We start from the raw sequence: 16,670 nt of genomic DNA, 5'->3' as shown, positions 1-16,670 counted from the left end.
TGTGTTACTTTCGTTTTTCACATGATAGAAATTGGAAATAGCATGAGAATAATATTGCGATAAATTTTGTGATTTGGGCCAAAGTAGGCCAAGACTCTGAGCTGGGCCAGATTGACCGAACGAGTTTGGTCAAACTAGGTTTAAACCGGTCAGCCTCGATTTGACCGATGACCCGTCGCGGGACTCGGGTCGAGGGTTTGTCTTTAAGGTGAGATTGGTTGTTATTGGAGGTTTTATGTTATGTCTTGATATTTGTAATTATCATTTCACATGTTGGTTGTTGGATGCTTTGGATGCCTTATGCTTGAGTCTTGTTGCCTCTTAGCCATTTTAGCTTGTTCTCATGGATTATGGTATTGTTGGTTAGCTGGAATTTGGGTTATTATTGATATTGGAGATATTGTTGGATTGTCAGCTGAATATGCTCTTGCGTAGCCTTTCATATACTAGGGTGTGTATGATCTTTTGTGTGTACAAGTTTGGACTCTTTGCCCCTTTTATGGTTAATTGGGTGTCCTACTTGTCTTGTGTGGTGTGGGCTAAAGTATTCAAGCTGGGACTAGGTCCTAGGTGAGTATTTCGGCCTTCATCATAGATAGGCCATTATAGTCTTTGACGAGTGTATGTTCACTGCTCAATAGCCTTTGTGTTCCTGACTTGGTGGGTTTATATCCAAGTTGGGGCATGACCTCGTTACTTATTTTGAGAGTAAGTGGTCAGCTTAAGTACTAGCCAACCCTTTGGTGGACTCCTTAGGGTACTCACATGGTTTTATAAAATTGTGGGTCTTGGGTGCGGTGGTGTGTATCCGCATGTCTAGGTCTGCGCAGATTTAGGACTAGGGTTGTGTTGTGTCTTGGCCATGTTTTTATAGAACCTCTGAGCCAGGATACCGGTTCGATTACCTTCCCTACGTCATGGTATAGACTCGAGTTACAAAGTGACTATTGGCCGTGCTAAGAACTTATGCCTGTCTTTGATATATTGTCCTTTCTTGTTTGATGATTCTATGAATCATAGAAGGTGAGATGCAAGCCGGCTATGGTTGATAGAGTTTGGATTCCTGGATGTTATGTGATTCACATGATAGTGTAGTATGAGTCGGTCTAGTATTCACATGCTAGGACTATGTGTTGTTATATTGTTGTTCACATGATAAGCACGATTGTCTAGCATCTATATGCTAAGGCTATGTGTTACTCATATTCATATTCTTATGTTTACATCTTATATTAATTATGACATTTCGTGGTTGGGAGAACTCGGAGTTACTCCCCACTGACTGTGGCTTTCGTATTTGTATAAAATGCGATTGACAGGTATGTGATGCATATATGAGGTACATGGACGAGCTAGCGAGCAAAGTAACCTTGGAACCTAGATTGGTTCTATTTTATTGTGACCCTTAAACACTTTTTATGTCACATACATTTTAGGGACATATGTCTCCCTCTTTACATTTGGTTGTATAATTTGCTATTCGCGACTTTAGTGATGGTTATGTTGTGAAACTTCTAGTTAGACCTTGTATGTTTGACACCTTCCAATTTGGATATCTTTATAACAGGTTCAGGTTTTAAAAATTACAGGTTTTACCCAAATGAACCTATTACAAACATATCCATGCAGTTTTATTCTAGAATTACGTGTTTACTTTTCCGCAATAATTGAGGGTGTCACAGCCAATACCACCAGGGCAAAGGTCATGACACGGAGGCATGCTTTAAACTGAAACACGCCATTCAAGATATGATTGAGAAAGGGGAATTACGTTTACCTCCACCAACAAAACAAAATAACAAGACAAACCTCTTGGGAATCCATGCCATCTCTGACGACGAGCCAACTCTGGATTGCTCACACCTCATCCTACCTATTGATGACGAGGTGAATGCCTTGGAAAAGGACACCCGGACGGAATGTTCGTGTTCAGCGTCGCAACCATGCTCAGCATGTTCTAACAAGTTGAAGAAGGCATATCCAGTCTCTCAGAAAGGATCACCCGACTTGAGGACGCCTACCACCGGTTTATTTTCAACCCACCAACACCAACGCCATGCCCAAGGGAGGATCCTCCAAGCACCCAAAATTCGCATTACCAGAAAGGATTTCTCCCGCGACCATTTTTGCATGCACCCCACAATAATCAACCCCACAATAATCAAATCCACAAAAAACATCCCTTACAAAAACCTGTTGGAGCTTGTGTCCTCAACAATTAGTGTGATAACATTTATAAATCTCTTATAGGTTCACAAGGGTATACTTTGTATTTGATCAGTTGATTAACGATTACTTAATAACGGTTGGCTTACTAGAAAGTTTGAAGTTATTATCATACTGATTGCGGTGATCAACTGGTCCCTAAAAGTCACACCTAAAGGATGTGTTTGAGAGATGTGATTATGGAAATGTAATCACATTGATGCCTTACATGACTAAAAGGTTAGTCCATGTATTTGACTAAACAGTTAGTCATTGTGATGATGAGACGATTATTTAATACAATTAAATAATATTAGCAGAGACGAATTAACTGTCAAATTCGTAAATTGAATATAAGCAGTTATATTTAATTAATGTATATAATGTTAGCTTGAACGAATTAAGATGTTAATTCGTAATTAAACGTAATCGGTTATATTTAATTAGCTAATTATAAATATGCGATATTTATAGTTAAAGTATATATTATACGATATTGTCATAATAAATTATTACAGACCGGCATTAATAAATCGACTGCAAGCTGTTGTGTGTAGACTTATTAATACGGAATAAAATAAATGACAATTTATAAATAATACACTTTATATACATTATGTAAAACTACCAAAATAAGAAGATTTAATCTCCTTATTTTGGTAGGTGGAAAACCGAAATAAAGAGAGAGAAGAGGAAGAATAAAAATCTTCCCCTTTGGACTCTCATACACGGTTACAAAAGGGCAAAGAGGAGATCATTTGTTCTCATTCCAATTTGACCTAATATTCTCTCATCAAAAATCACAAAAACCCTAAAATTAATTAGTGAATTTGGGGATCTCATTCTAGCAATTTGAGGAGCATTTCTCGGAGCATCTTGGGTGCAACGATTAGGCGAATATCATTTTGATATTGTTCTTAGGCCATTTTTGATAGGACCGAAGGTTGTTTCTTAATCTCTACTATTTTGTTTATGCAATTTCATTTATGACTAGTATTCATAATCATAATTTCGTTATAATCCTAATAATCTTAAATGAAGTATACCGATATTTCCTTCAAGTGGTATCAGAGCCAAGGCCACGAAATTATTTTTGATGTTTTTCATAAATGAATTAAACAAAAATTTCGAGAAAAAGAAAAAAAACCATTCGGCTGTGTAAAAAAAAAAATTTTGCCGTGAGATATTTTTTTTTTTGCCGATTGAGTTTTATTTTTTGATGATTTGTTCCATTTTGATTTATTCATATTATTGTTTTAAGAGGTTAAGATGATAATATGATAATTTTTAGATGTTTTGATTTAATAAGAATTAAATTAAAATGTAAATGGAAATCGTCTTGTTTGATGATGTTAAATTTGTTTTTGCTATATAGTTTTTGGCATATATGGTTTGAAATCGTTGTTTAGAATCATGTTTCATTAATTTATATGTTCATGAGTATGCCAATCTTGTTCTAATAGCAACTATAAACGAATTTGTTCATCTAAATGTTTTTTTTAGGGAATCATGCCGCAAGGAAAAAAAGGGGAAACTGTTTTTTGTTTTTTTTTCCTGTTATGCCGAGTTAAAAGAAAAAAATTTTGTTTTTTGGTTTTGTGGCAATTGCCGAAATAAAAAAAAGGACTGTTTTTTTTGTTTTTGCAATTTGCCGAGAGCACAAAAAAAAAAAAAAAAACAGTTTTTGGGTTTATTTTTTGGCATTATGCCGAGAGTTGAAAAAAAAAATTCTTGTTTTTCCTGTTTTGGCAAGACCAAAAAAAAAAGGAATTTTTTGTTTTTGTTTGTTTTGTTTTGGCCAATATTGATTTCACATTAAATTATTAATGTATGATTAATTGTTGTGAAGAAGTTCGCAATTTTTAGATACCTAATTATTTTAAAGAAGTTTAAAATGATGTTGGATTAATTCATATTACAAGATTAATATGTATTAAGATTAAAAATTTTGTGAGTAATTGAGGAATTGTCACATAATTTGATCAATTAAATAGGTTGTTTGGATAAATTACTCAACATAATTAAGGAATTATGTCTTGAATGTTTAATTTATAGTTGATGCATTTTTATTTTAGTTGAATGAAACGTTGAATTGATTTATTTACGTATTTATGCAATCGGTTGTAATTTGTAATACCTAGTGTGGCCTTAGTTAAATTATGTTTTCGTAATGATGGAAACATAATTTTATGTAATTTGAGATCTCGTATCTCCTTTTTGGTTTTCTTTAAGTATAATGGTTTTGAAATTACAATGTAAATAGGTTTATTATGTAATTTTTAAATTGTAATTTTTGAGAAAACTAAAGATGTAGATTGGATTGCTCGCTCCCGCTACATGGACCAAGATGGAACATCAAGACAAGCTTCTCGGGTCCAAGGATAGATTCCAAAGTTGTATTTATGTTCATTTTGGTAGATAGGCCACACTAGGACTTTATTTTGTTTTACGTTTTTTCATTCTAATTGCTTTTCATTCACATGATAGTTAGTGCATCATTTTCCACCTAAACCAAACCACGTACTAAAATGCATGAAAATTGACTCATATAGGTTGAATGTTAGTTTTCATAGACATACAGATGTCACACCTTTTTAAGCCATCGCCTTAGTTTATTCATTCTCGCATGCTAGATATTATTTCACTTAAAATGAATTAAAATAAAGTTGATGGGATCTTCCTCAAAAACTGAAATTGAGACTAGTCTTTATAAGGGCAAACAACTATGAATCCCTTCTTCGTCGGTAGGCATATAGGACCTTACTCTCCATATGACCCCTTCTATGTTGGGTAAGTAGTTTGTGTTGACTTAGTTTACCTCAACATTATAATCCGAAGAGTTTCTCGTGATTATGATGGACTAAAGATAGAATTTACAGAAATTTATCGACCAAGAATTCTAACAGTAGAATTAGCCAAAAGGTTGGCTTATCAATTTACAGATAATTGAGTCTTGGGATCATTTATATAATTCTTGAGGGAGGTCAATTGTATAAATGCTTGAGTCTTCGCGTTATAACAGTATTGCTTTAGACTTAAATCATAACGATGAGAATGCTTATTATATTTTTCTTCTTTTCGCAGTGTAGAATACGTTTTATTTTGATAACACTATTACAACAAATAGCTGGAAATAACGAAATCCCAATGCCAAGTGCCACACTTGGATGCGAATCCTGGCTAAAAGCTTTCATGGACCACATGAATCAGTTCACACGTCTGAAAACTGACGACTCTAACTTTGCGGACTGGGAGGCATCATTAAGGAATGCTGTCATTGCTGACGGTAAGCTCAAGTACTTAACTGAGCCAATACCGGTAAACCCAGGCCCCAATGCAGGAGTTAACGAGTCACTTGCTTATAGTGACTTCGTCATGGAAGCGGGTGCGATAAAGAACGTACTCATCTTTGCAATGGAAACCAATTTGCAGAGACGCTTCATTGCCCAAGGTGTAAACAAGATTTTCACCACGCTCACTAATGAGTTCTCAAAAGCACCGAGAATCGTTACTTATGAGCATACCCGTCACTTCTTTGATGCGAAACTCCAGAAGGGCCAACCGGTTAGCCCACACATTCTTAACATGATTGAGAATGTCGAGAAATTGGAGGCACTTGATTGCAAAATCAGTGAGAGCATAGTCATTGACCGTATGCTTCATTCACTTCATGATGGTTTTGCCCTTTTCAGGGCAAATTACTATATGAATGACATGAAGAAAAGTCCTCATGAGCTACACTCACTTCTCGTACAGACCGAGAAGGATATGAAATTGAGTGGGAGCATGAAGCAAGATGTTCTCATGATTTCCAACAAGAATAAGGGTAAGGACAAAGCTCCCGGCGACCTAATTGTAGGTAAGCCAAAGTTTAAGAAGCCAAGAAACGGTAAGAGTGGGCCTGGTGAGACTAGTGACTCACAAGGCAAGGCAAAGAGCAAGGGCGGTGACATTGAGTGCCACCATTGTCACAAGACTGGACATTGGAGGAGGAACTGTCCCGTCTATCGTGAGGACATCAAAGCAGGCCGCGTCGCTCCTATTGGTATGTCATCTTATATTCATATGATTGAGATTAACCATGCAAGTTTCGGAACTTGGGTACTTGATACTGGTTGTGGTTCTCATCTGTGTAATCATTTGCAGGGCCTAAAAAACATCACACCTCTCGGAAAGGGTGATGTGGACCTGCGAGTCGGGAATGGAGCTAGAGTTGCTGCAGTCTCAAAGGGAATAAATGTAATCCAACTCCCAAGTGGTTTTGAGTTATATTTATATAACTGTTACTATGTACCTAGTTTGTCTAAGAACATTAGTTCTGTTTCCGTACTTGATAAAGACGGTTTTTCATTTTCAGTAAAGGATAATAGCTGTATTTTCTCTTTCAATGAAATGATTTATGGCAAAGCAGTTTCCATGAATGGAATTTATATCTTAGTCAAACCACAGATAGATTACACGTGAATAATAAGAAATTAAAGGTTGGTGACAAAGATCAAACTTCTCTACGGCATTGTCGAATGGGACACATAAATGAAAAACGTGTAAAGAAACTCGTCGAGAATGGGACTATTCCCGCATTCGATTTTTCTACATTTGGCACGTGTGAATCATGCCTTATCGGCAAGATGACTCGAATTTCCTTCAAAGGTGTTGGAATGCGCGCTAGTGACCTATTAGGACTCATACATACTGATGTATATGGACCTATGTCAATTACCGCTAGAGATGGCTATAGATATTTTATCACTTTCACGGACGATTTAAGTAGATACGGATATGTCTACTTAATGAAGCTTAAAAGTGAGTCCTTTGAGAAATTCAAGGAATACCAGAATAAGGTTGAGAACCAACTGGGAAGAAAGATTAAAGCATTCCGTTCAGATCGGGGTGGCGAATATCTTTCAAATGAGTTTGATCAACACCTTAAAGACTGTGGAATCGTTTTACAGTTAACTCCACCTGGAACACCTCAATTAAATGGTGTGTCCGAACGGATAAATCGAACATTACTTGATATGGTTTGATCCATTATGAGTCACACGGTAGTACCTGATTCATTATGGGGTTTTTCTCTTTTATCAGCTGCTCTTATACTTAACCGAAGTCCGACTAAAGCTGTCGACAAGACTCCATATGAAATGTGGAAGGGAACGGTCCCTAACTTGTCCTTTATTCGGGTTTGTGGCTGCGAGGCTTATGTCAAGTGGACACACGAGGATAAGCTCGGCCAGCGATCGGTCAAGACATACTTTATTGGTTATCCAAAAGGAATGTTTGGTCATTACTTCTATTTGCCTACCGAACATCAAGTTTTTGTTGAGGCTAGTGCGACGTTCTTACAGAAAGAATTTCTCGAGAATAAGTCAAGTAATAGAACCTTCGAGCCGTCGGAGGTTCAAGAACCAACAACCGAGGAACAGATGGAGGAATTTGTTCCTTCAACTGATGATACGGTTAATATTCCTCAGGAACATAGGAGGTCGGGTAGAGTCTCTAATCCTCCAGACAGATACATTGGTATGGTCGAGGAGAATGACGTTTTGCTCCTAGAGAGTAATGAACCCGCTACCTATAAAGATGCCATGACCTGTTCCGACTCAAAGCTATGGCTTGAAGCCATGCAATCCGAGATGGACTCCATGTATGATAATGACGTATAGGATCTTGTTGATTTACCTAATAAGGTAAAACCTCTACAGTGCAAATGGCTTTACAAAATAAAGCGTTCTGTAGACGGGCAACCAGATACCAATAAGGCACGACTAGTGGCAAAAGGTTTCACTCAAGTGCACGGATTGCATTATGATGAAATTTTTGCACCCGTAGTTATGATGCGTTCCATTCGGATTATCTTAGCGATTGCCGCTTTTCATGACTATGAAATTTGGCAAATGGATGTGAAAACCGCCTTCTTAAACGGTTATTTGGAGGAGGCGTTATACATGGTGCAACCCGAAGGTTTCATAGATCCTGAAAATCCCAAGAAAGTGTGCAAGCTTAAGCGTTCCATTTATTGACTTAAGCAAGCTTCTCGGAGTTGGAATCATCATTTCGACCAGGTGATAAAAGAGTATGGTTTCACTCGATCGTTCGAGGAACCATGCTTATATATCAAGTCGAGTGGGAGCAAGATTTTTTTGTTGATATTGTATGTCGATGACATACTCTTGATTGGGAATGACATTCCTCTCTTATCTTTGGTTAAAGGATGGTTGAAGAACCATTTCCAGAAGAAAGATCTGGGTGAGGCACAACGCATATTGGGAATCCGTATCTACCGAGATAGATCACGACGGACGTTATCATTAAGTCAGGAGTCTTATTTGGATAAGATTCTTGAAAGGTTCAGCATGACCAACTCCAAGAAGGGGAACCTTCCAATGACTTCTGGGATGCATTTGAGCAAGTCTCAGTCACCCACGACGCCTGAAGGAATTGAGCGCATGAGTCGTGTTCCTTATGCATCAGCCATAGGATCAATCATGTATGCCATGATATGCACACGTTCAGACGTGGCATATGCATTGAGTATGACGAGTCGGCACCAAAAGAATCCAGTTGAAACACACAGGATAGCTATTAAAAACATCCTCAAGTACCTACGGAGGACTAAGGATTGGGTATTGACTTATGGAGGAGATACTAAGCTATGCGCAATCGGTTACGCAGATGCTAGCTTCCAAACGGATCGAGATGATTCAAAATCTCAGTCCGGGTTCGTCTTCACTCTTAATAGTGCTGCGGTCAGCTGGAAGAGTTCCAAACAGGATATTGTAGAAGATTCTACTACTGAATCCGAGTACTATGCCGCTTCGGAAGCAGCAAAGGAAGCTATATGGATGCGTCAATTCTTGCAAGGACTTACAATAGTTCCTAGTTCGAATGACCCGATCACCATCTATTGTGACAATAGAGGTGCCATCTTCCAGGCTAAGGAGCCTAAGTCTAGCAACAAGTCTAGACATGTACATCGGAAGGCTCACATGATCCGTGATTACGTGGAGCAAGAAGAGATAGTGATTGATAAGATAGCTTCGGATGACAACATCGCGGATCCTCTCACTAAACCGTTGAGTTATGATAAGCATGAAGGGCACGTTATTTCCATGGGAATTAAACGTGTTCCTGAGTTGTAGTAGTTGATTATGGATTCAATACATTATCTTTTTCATATACTATTTATAACTTCATCGTTTTATTTCATATTTTGTTTTGCATGTGGATTGTACTGACAACATTGAACGCCACAAAGTGAACTGAATTCCATTATATTTGTTTTGGTCCGTAATCGCCTACATGAGCTAATAACTCTGGCTATTATACTGTGCAGTTAATTGATGGTGGGTTCAACGAGCCATAAGTCAAACAGTTGGCTAATCGATCACAGATACGAGTTATAACGATATCTCGTAGGGCAAAAATTGTGACAACGTAATGGAGTCCTAAATGTTTAATAACATTCGGTGCCAGGTCGTGGATTGGACGTCCGTTGTGTTCCTAGAGTTGATTCTTTTGACTATCGACTGTCTCTTGAGATTAAGGCAGTTTTTGGGTGACTTTGGTTTCTTTCTTATGGTCTGCCGTAACAGGAGGCTAAGCAGATTTTTTCTGGGTCATTTCATACTGTGCTTAAATCTGCAGGATTCGAGTTGAAGAAAATATCCAACCTTTATCAAGTTTAGTAATTTCTCAGGGCCACTCGAGGAGTTGTAACTGAAATGCATGGCCATGCTCGAATGATGATTCGTTTATCAGTTAAGTTACTCTCTAGTCGGGGAAACCACTCTTGATATTGATCACTTGTAAAATACGACCTTTGTGAATACGGATTTTGCAAATTGTTTTACATTGAGTGGGAGAAATTTTAGGATATGAGAATCGGTTATCGCACATACACTTGTGAGGACAAGTGGGAGATTGTTGGAGCTTGTGTCCTCCACAATTAGTGTGATAACATTTATAAATCTCTTATAGGTTCACAAGGGTATACTTTGTATTTTATCAGTTAATTAACGATTACTTAATAACGGTTGGCTTACTAGAAAGTTTGACGTTATTATCATACTGATGGCGGTGATCAACTGGTCCCTAAAAGTCACACCTAAACGATGTGTTTGAGAGATGTGATTATGGAAATGTAATCACATTGATGCCTTACGTGACTAAAAGGTTAGTCCATGTATTTGACTAAACAGTTAGTCAATGTGATGATGAGACCATTATTTAATACAATTAAATAATATTAGCTGAGACGAATTAACTGTCAAATTCGTAAATTGAATATAAACAGTTATATTTAATTAATGTATATACTGTTAGCTTGAACGAATTAAGATGTTAATTCGTAATTAAACGTAATCGGTTATATTTAATTAGCTAATTATAAATATGCGATATTTATAGTTAAAGTATATATTATACGATATTGTCATAATAAATTATTATAGACCGGCATTAATAAATCGATCGCAAGCTGTTCTGTGTAGACTTATTAATACGGAATAAAATAAATGACAATTTATAAATAATACACTTTATATACATTATGTAAAACTACCAAAATAAGAAGATTTAATCTCCTTATTTTGGTAGGTGGAAAACCGAAATAAAGAGAGAAAAGAGGAAGAATAAAAATCTTCCTCTTTGGACTCTCATTCACGGTTACAAAATGGCAAAGAGGAGATCATTTCTTCTCATTCCAATTTGACATAATATTCTCTCATCAAAAATCACAAAAACCCTAAAATTAATTAGTGAATTTAAGGATCTCATTCTAGCAATTTGAGGGGCATTTCTCGGAGCATCTTGGGTGGAACGATTAGGCGAATATTATTTTGATATTGTTCTTAGGCCATTTTTGCTAGGACCAAAGGTTGTTTCTTAATCTCTACAATTTTGTTTATGCAATTTCATTTATGACTAGTATTCATAATCATAATTTCGTTATAATCCTAATAATCTTAAAGGAAGTATACCGATATTTCCTACAAAACTACCCGCCGAGGAATACCCCTCCAAGGTACCCTAACGATCCTGAAATCAATGGTATCTGGAGAGACGACGCAGAGGATTTCTACATTGTTTCGAGAAAGGGCAAACAGGCAAAAGAGATCGGTCACCTCACCCGATCCAGACGCCCCTACCAAAATCCGAGCAATATAACAACCAATCTAACAACAAATGACCAAATCGTCCCGGATGTGGATCTTCAATCCAAGGTTCCTGAAAACTCGATCCTCAAACAACTGCAAAAGGCGAAGGCCAAATTATAAATTTGGCAACTAATTGCTACATCCTTCGAACACCGGTAGGCTTTGTTACAAGCCTTAGGAAAGTTGACGGTTACCTCAACCTCCTCTCTTGAAGAAGTGGTAGCACACATGATAAGGCATGTCCCTGACCTAAACAACCTAGTTATCTTCTTTGACGAATATATCCCTCCATTCGAAGCCAACCATAACTTGGCCATATACATCACTGTACAGTGCCTCAAGAAGAATGTGCCTATGGTTCTAGTGGATGACGGATCTGCAGTCAATGTCATTCCCCTCAAGATGGCTCATAAACTGGGTATCAAGGAAGTTGACTTGGTCCCAACTAATCAAGGAGTACGCGCCTATGACGGCACCCGTCGTAAGGTTACGAGGCTCATCATCTTGACCATTACAACTGGACCCTTAAAAAGACAAGCCAATTTTCAGGTCCTCGATATCGACGCCTCTTTCAACATGCTTCTGGGATGCCCCTGGATTCACGCCGCCAAGGCCGTCACCTCAACCCTTCATAAAAAAATCAGGGTCCCTTTCAACGGGAAAACAATCACAATTCCCGCATCCCTAATTAAGTCTATCATGAAGAAGGGATAAGCCTCTCAAGTCATTGAGTAGGACGACAGTGAAATATGGGGATTCCAAGCTGTGAATGCCCTAACCGATGAATCAGCACCCTTTGATTGTGAACCGTTCCCGAACTTCACAGTCAACCGCATTTTGATGTGCCAGGGTTATTTCACAGGCCTACCTCTCAATCCGCTGAAAAGCACCTTGCCTCCTATGAAACAGGCCAAGGTCTCCAACATCTCCTTCGGGCTAGGCTATGAGCCAACCGATGAAGACATCCAAGAAATGAATCTCCTAATACGGAAGCGCAAAAAACACGGAGTCATCCTCCGTCCCTACCATTTGACTCTCAATGGATACTTCGTCCCCGAAGGAGAGTCCGAGCTCTACAACGGCCTTCCGGAGCCAATCTACGACCGCGTAGCTAAGGTCAAACACCCGGGCGTAGAGGTCTTTCAAGACTGCTACTTCCTCCCTGACAACATCAAAGGTGCGTCAACCAAATCTGGATCCACCCCGTGCCTGGACGGGCAAGCCGTGAGTCTCTTCTTCGGAGAAGACAATATCAAGCACCTCGGCTATGAGGACTGTTTGAGTATGTGTCCTCGACAATAATGCGATCACATGTTTAAATCTCATATTAAGAATGCTAAAGGGAAAATAATATTTTATAGTCAACTGATCCACATTAATCGGTAATGATTGGCTGACTAGAGTTTGACATTACTGTCGTATGACGGTGGTGATCAGTTGATCCCTTAAAGTCATACCTCTAGGGAAACATTCTTAATTGGTTAAATAATTAATTGTATGACGATACAAGTTAATTAATTCCTTAAAATTGAACAAATGATTTTGTGAGTAATAATACGTATCTTGTTATAATTCGATTAAATAAGATTCGTACTAAGTAATTAAATTGGTTTATTACTTAAGGTTTATCTATTGTTTATGAAATAATTAAAATAAAGAATGAATTGTTTATTATAGATTTAAGTAGTTGTGATTTATAATTCTATGACCCATTTTAAGTAATTGTAATTATGAATTACTAAGTTAATTTTGTATGTGATTTATTTCATTTATATAATGATTTTTATTTGTTAAAAATGCATTCTTTAATATACATGTCTAGTAACATGTACAATATATCACACTACACAAAATTGACATTTGACAAAGTTAAATGGATCCATATTATCTAAAGTGTGCCGTGTAAATGGAAGGGAAGGGGATTATTGTGCTTTAATTATTTAATTAGCGGGAAGCATAACCATAACCTACTAATCATAGGCTTACATGCCTACACTCTTGAGAAGCGAAAAATAAATCAAGTCTTGGGCACTCTTCCCTCTACCCTACCCGGCCACCTATGCATTTAGAGGAGAATTTTCTCTACAAAATTAATCTTATTCATTCTTATAAAATTACATATTGAGAATTCATCATAATCTCTATAGTTGTTGGTTGTGAACACTCTAGAAAAACTCACATAATCTCTAATATTATTTCTCTATTACTAGAAGTAGTAATCTTATAATATTAGTAATAATTGAAGGATACAAAAACTAATTTCTAGTAACAAAATTAGTATTTTGTATTAAGAGTGTTTCCTTGGTACAAATCCTTAAGGAGTAGATCCCATTATTGGATCTAGGGTTTTGTTGGGCATTTGGATTTTTCTTTAAGAAGACTAACTTGGTAGGAGACCAATTAGAATAAACCATTCGGCCCTCATTGTAAGAATAATCGATTTTCCTTTCTTACTTTGTATTTTGTTATGCATGCATAAGTTCCTTTTAGTTTATGACTTAACTAATAAACACAAAGTTATTAGAAGTGTCTAATATGATATTGATGAATCTAACATGGACATCATCAACATTACTCTAAAGGATAACCAGTTCGATCCCACCGCCTTAATCACATATGCTGACCTAGAGAAAGGTACACAAGGCTGGAGGAAAACTGTCAAGTGGACCGATCGGCAAGGACACATTCTCAAGATCACTATTGGAGAAGGTCCTATTGATGTATCACTTTCATATATACTTTTATAGCCCCCTTTATACCACTTTACATACCGTTTCGTGCCTATTTTATCATTTATATGCCTTATTTCAATGAATTATCGATACTGCCGCTATTTTGTGTTTTGATGCAGAAATGACTCGTTATGAGTATGATCAAGCTAAGATTAGCATGGCGGAGACGACATAGAAGAATACACGAAGCATGGCACGAGAAACGAGGAAGCACAAAGGCTAGAAGAGAAAGAAGAGAAGAAAAAGTCTGTGAAGATGGTTCCTCGATCGAGTCACCACTGGCTCGATCGAGCAGCTGTCCTCGATCGAGTCACCTCTGGCTCGATCGAGGATCCTCTCTGGCGGGCTTATTTCCGGATTTTCCTAAAACGATTATCTTTTGTTATAAATTAGAAACTCGTGTTTTATTGTTAGACTACGCTTTATTTTACTGGGATACTGCTGGAAAACTCTTTTAGAACCCTAATCTTTCCCTTGTATGGTACTAATCTTTCCACATTAATTAATCGTTGATTGTTTTATGTTCATTAATTATTGTTTCATGCTTTCAATCATGTTTTCATTCTTAATCATTATTGTTGTTGTTATCGTTATGAGTAGCTAATTCCCTCATCTAGGATGAAGGGGATCTAGGTTAATTAAAAAGGAAAAATCGATTAATTGCTATTGTTATCGTTAAAGTTGTTGTTTGATTATTGTACTTCTTCTAGTTAATCAACTTGAGGCCTGAGTTATTAATTAGTGTAGCGAATTGATCCTATCGCCGACCGGGTTAGAATTAAAATAGGCTGCGATAATCAAATAGATTGTATCTAATTATAGCGACCACATGTTAGAATCGATCTAAAGGGCATAATTGAGTCGACCGATCTTATGACCTTAAACAACTTGATAGATTTAGCAATTGATTGATAATCCTCGACTGATTGACCTAGTGAACCGTAAATCCTAGACTTTTAATAATATCGTTAAAACCTTTATTTAATTACTTGCAATTAGTTTATTAGAATCAACACAAAACAAACCCCCCAAAATTGGTTACTTTAGACAGCTCAAATATTTACAGACTTAGCTTTTACCGCCTCCCTGTGGATTCGATACCTGTCTTACTACTAGCTATTCTTGTTAGTCCTGAGATAGATTTACTTTGGTTTGGTGATACGACTTTAGCCACATCAAATTTGGCGCCGTTGCCGGGGAGGCAACAATTGTTTAGTCTGTTTGTGTTTATTTTGTCTTTTTGTCTCAGGGAACCCAGTTCCTTGAGACCGTTCTCACACTCTTCTTGTTAGTTCCGTTTATGCTCAGGTCTAATAGGTCCGAGATTATTCCTTTTATCCTGAACCAGAGACGACTTTTCGCTACAGACGGAAATTTAATCAAGAAGTGTGTCAAGTAGAAGACTTGAGTATACTTGACGGCGAAACGGCGAGCTCAACAGAGATAGCCGATCGGTCCTACGAAGAGGAAGAGGACGAAATTCGTATTCCTGAAATTCCAGTTACAACTGATATTCCCAAAACTCCCATCATGCCTACTCTAGCCAGTCACTCTGAGCCGACCTTAGATTCTATCCCACAAGGATTTAAGCTGCCCACTACTACCAATGGAACTTTTGAGATTCGGCCGTCTTATATCAATTTGGTGGAACGAAATATGTTTGGAGGGACAGCTACTGAGGATCCTGCGACACATATGGAGAAATTTGTCACCTACTGCTGTTCTATCCCATTAACAGCTGGAGTGACACAAGACCAGGTTAAGCAGGTGCTTTTTCCTTTCTCTCTGAAAGATGGAGCTGCTGAGTGGTTGAGAGATATGGATATGGATACTGAAGGAGTTACAGACTGGAATTCCTTGGCTCTTGCTTTCTACAAGAGGTACTTCCCACCTCAAAAGACTAATGCTCTGAGAAATCAAATTACGAGTTTCAAGCAAGGAGCTACTGAAGATTTGAATGAAGCTTGGACTCGCTTCAAGCGTTTAGTTCGATCAGTTCCCCATCATGGTTTCCCAAAGTTGTTCCTTTGCAACCAGTTTTATAATGGGTTGTTTGATGATCATCGTGTCCTTTTGGATTCTTCTGCTAATGGGAGGTTTCAAGACAACACCAATGATGGTGACGCGTGGAAGTTGATTGATCAGATTGCTACCCATACCGCCAAGTATGGAAATCCTAGGGGAAGCACGTGAGGTACCGGTGTTGATAGTGCCCTGGCGGCACAGCTGGAGACTATTTCTGCCCAGATTGCTGAGATAAAGACTACCCAATCATTGGGTAGTAAGGAGAGATTTCATGCCATGAGTCAGCAAGTGGAGGAGACTTGTGCTAGATGCGGTTTAGATGGTCACAGTGCAGCTGATTGTATGAGCACATTTGAGCAGGTTAACGCCTTTCAGGCTTACAGACATGGTGCACAAGGTACACCTTTCTCCAACTTTTACAATGAAAGAACGAAGGAACATCCGTTCCTTCAATGGTCTAGTCAGAATGTGCAAAACCCGTAGCAGTCACAATCGCAAAAGAATACTTATATCCCTCCCAACAATCGCGGTAATCAACAACAAGGAGGGTATC

The 16,670-nt window shown here is 37.8% G+C and overlaps 1 non-coding gene across 1 annotated transcript; it reads right to left on the bottom strand.

Annotated features, from left to right (window-relative positions):
* Positions 1-15,997: 15,997 nt before the first annotated feature.
* LOC141603933 (small nucleolar RNA R71) lies at positions 15,998-16,104 on the bottom strand. Its single transcript, XR_012525768.1, has one exon. It is a non-coding gene; the product is annotated as a small nucleolar RNA R71 (small nucleolar RNA).
* Between the last annotated feature and the right edge of the window lie 566 nt (positions 16,105-16,670).

Source organism: Silene latifolia, chromosome 9 (assembly GCF_048544455.1).
Source record: "Silene latifolia isolate original U9 population chromosome 9, ASM4854445v1, whole genome shotgun sequence".
Classification (NCBI taxonomy): Eukaryota; Viridiplantae; Streptophyta; class Magnoliopsida; order Caryophyllales; family Caryophyllaceae; genus Silene; species Silene latifolia.
The sequence above is the reverse complement of the archived record's forward strand: the minus strand, read 5'-3'. Positions and strand labels throughout refer to the sequence as shown.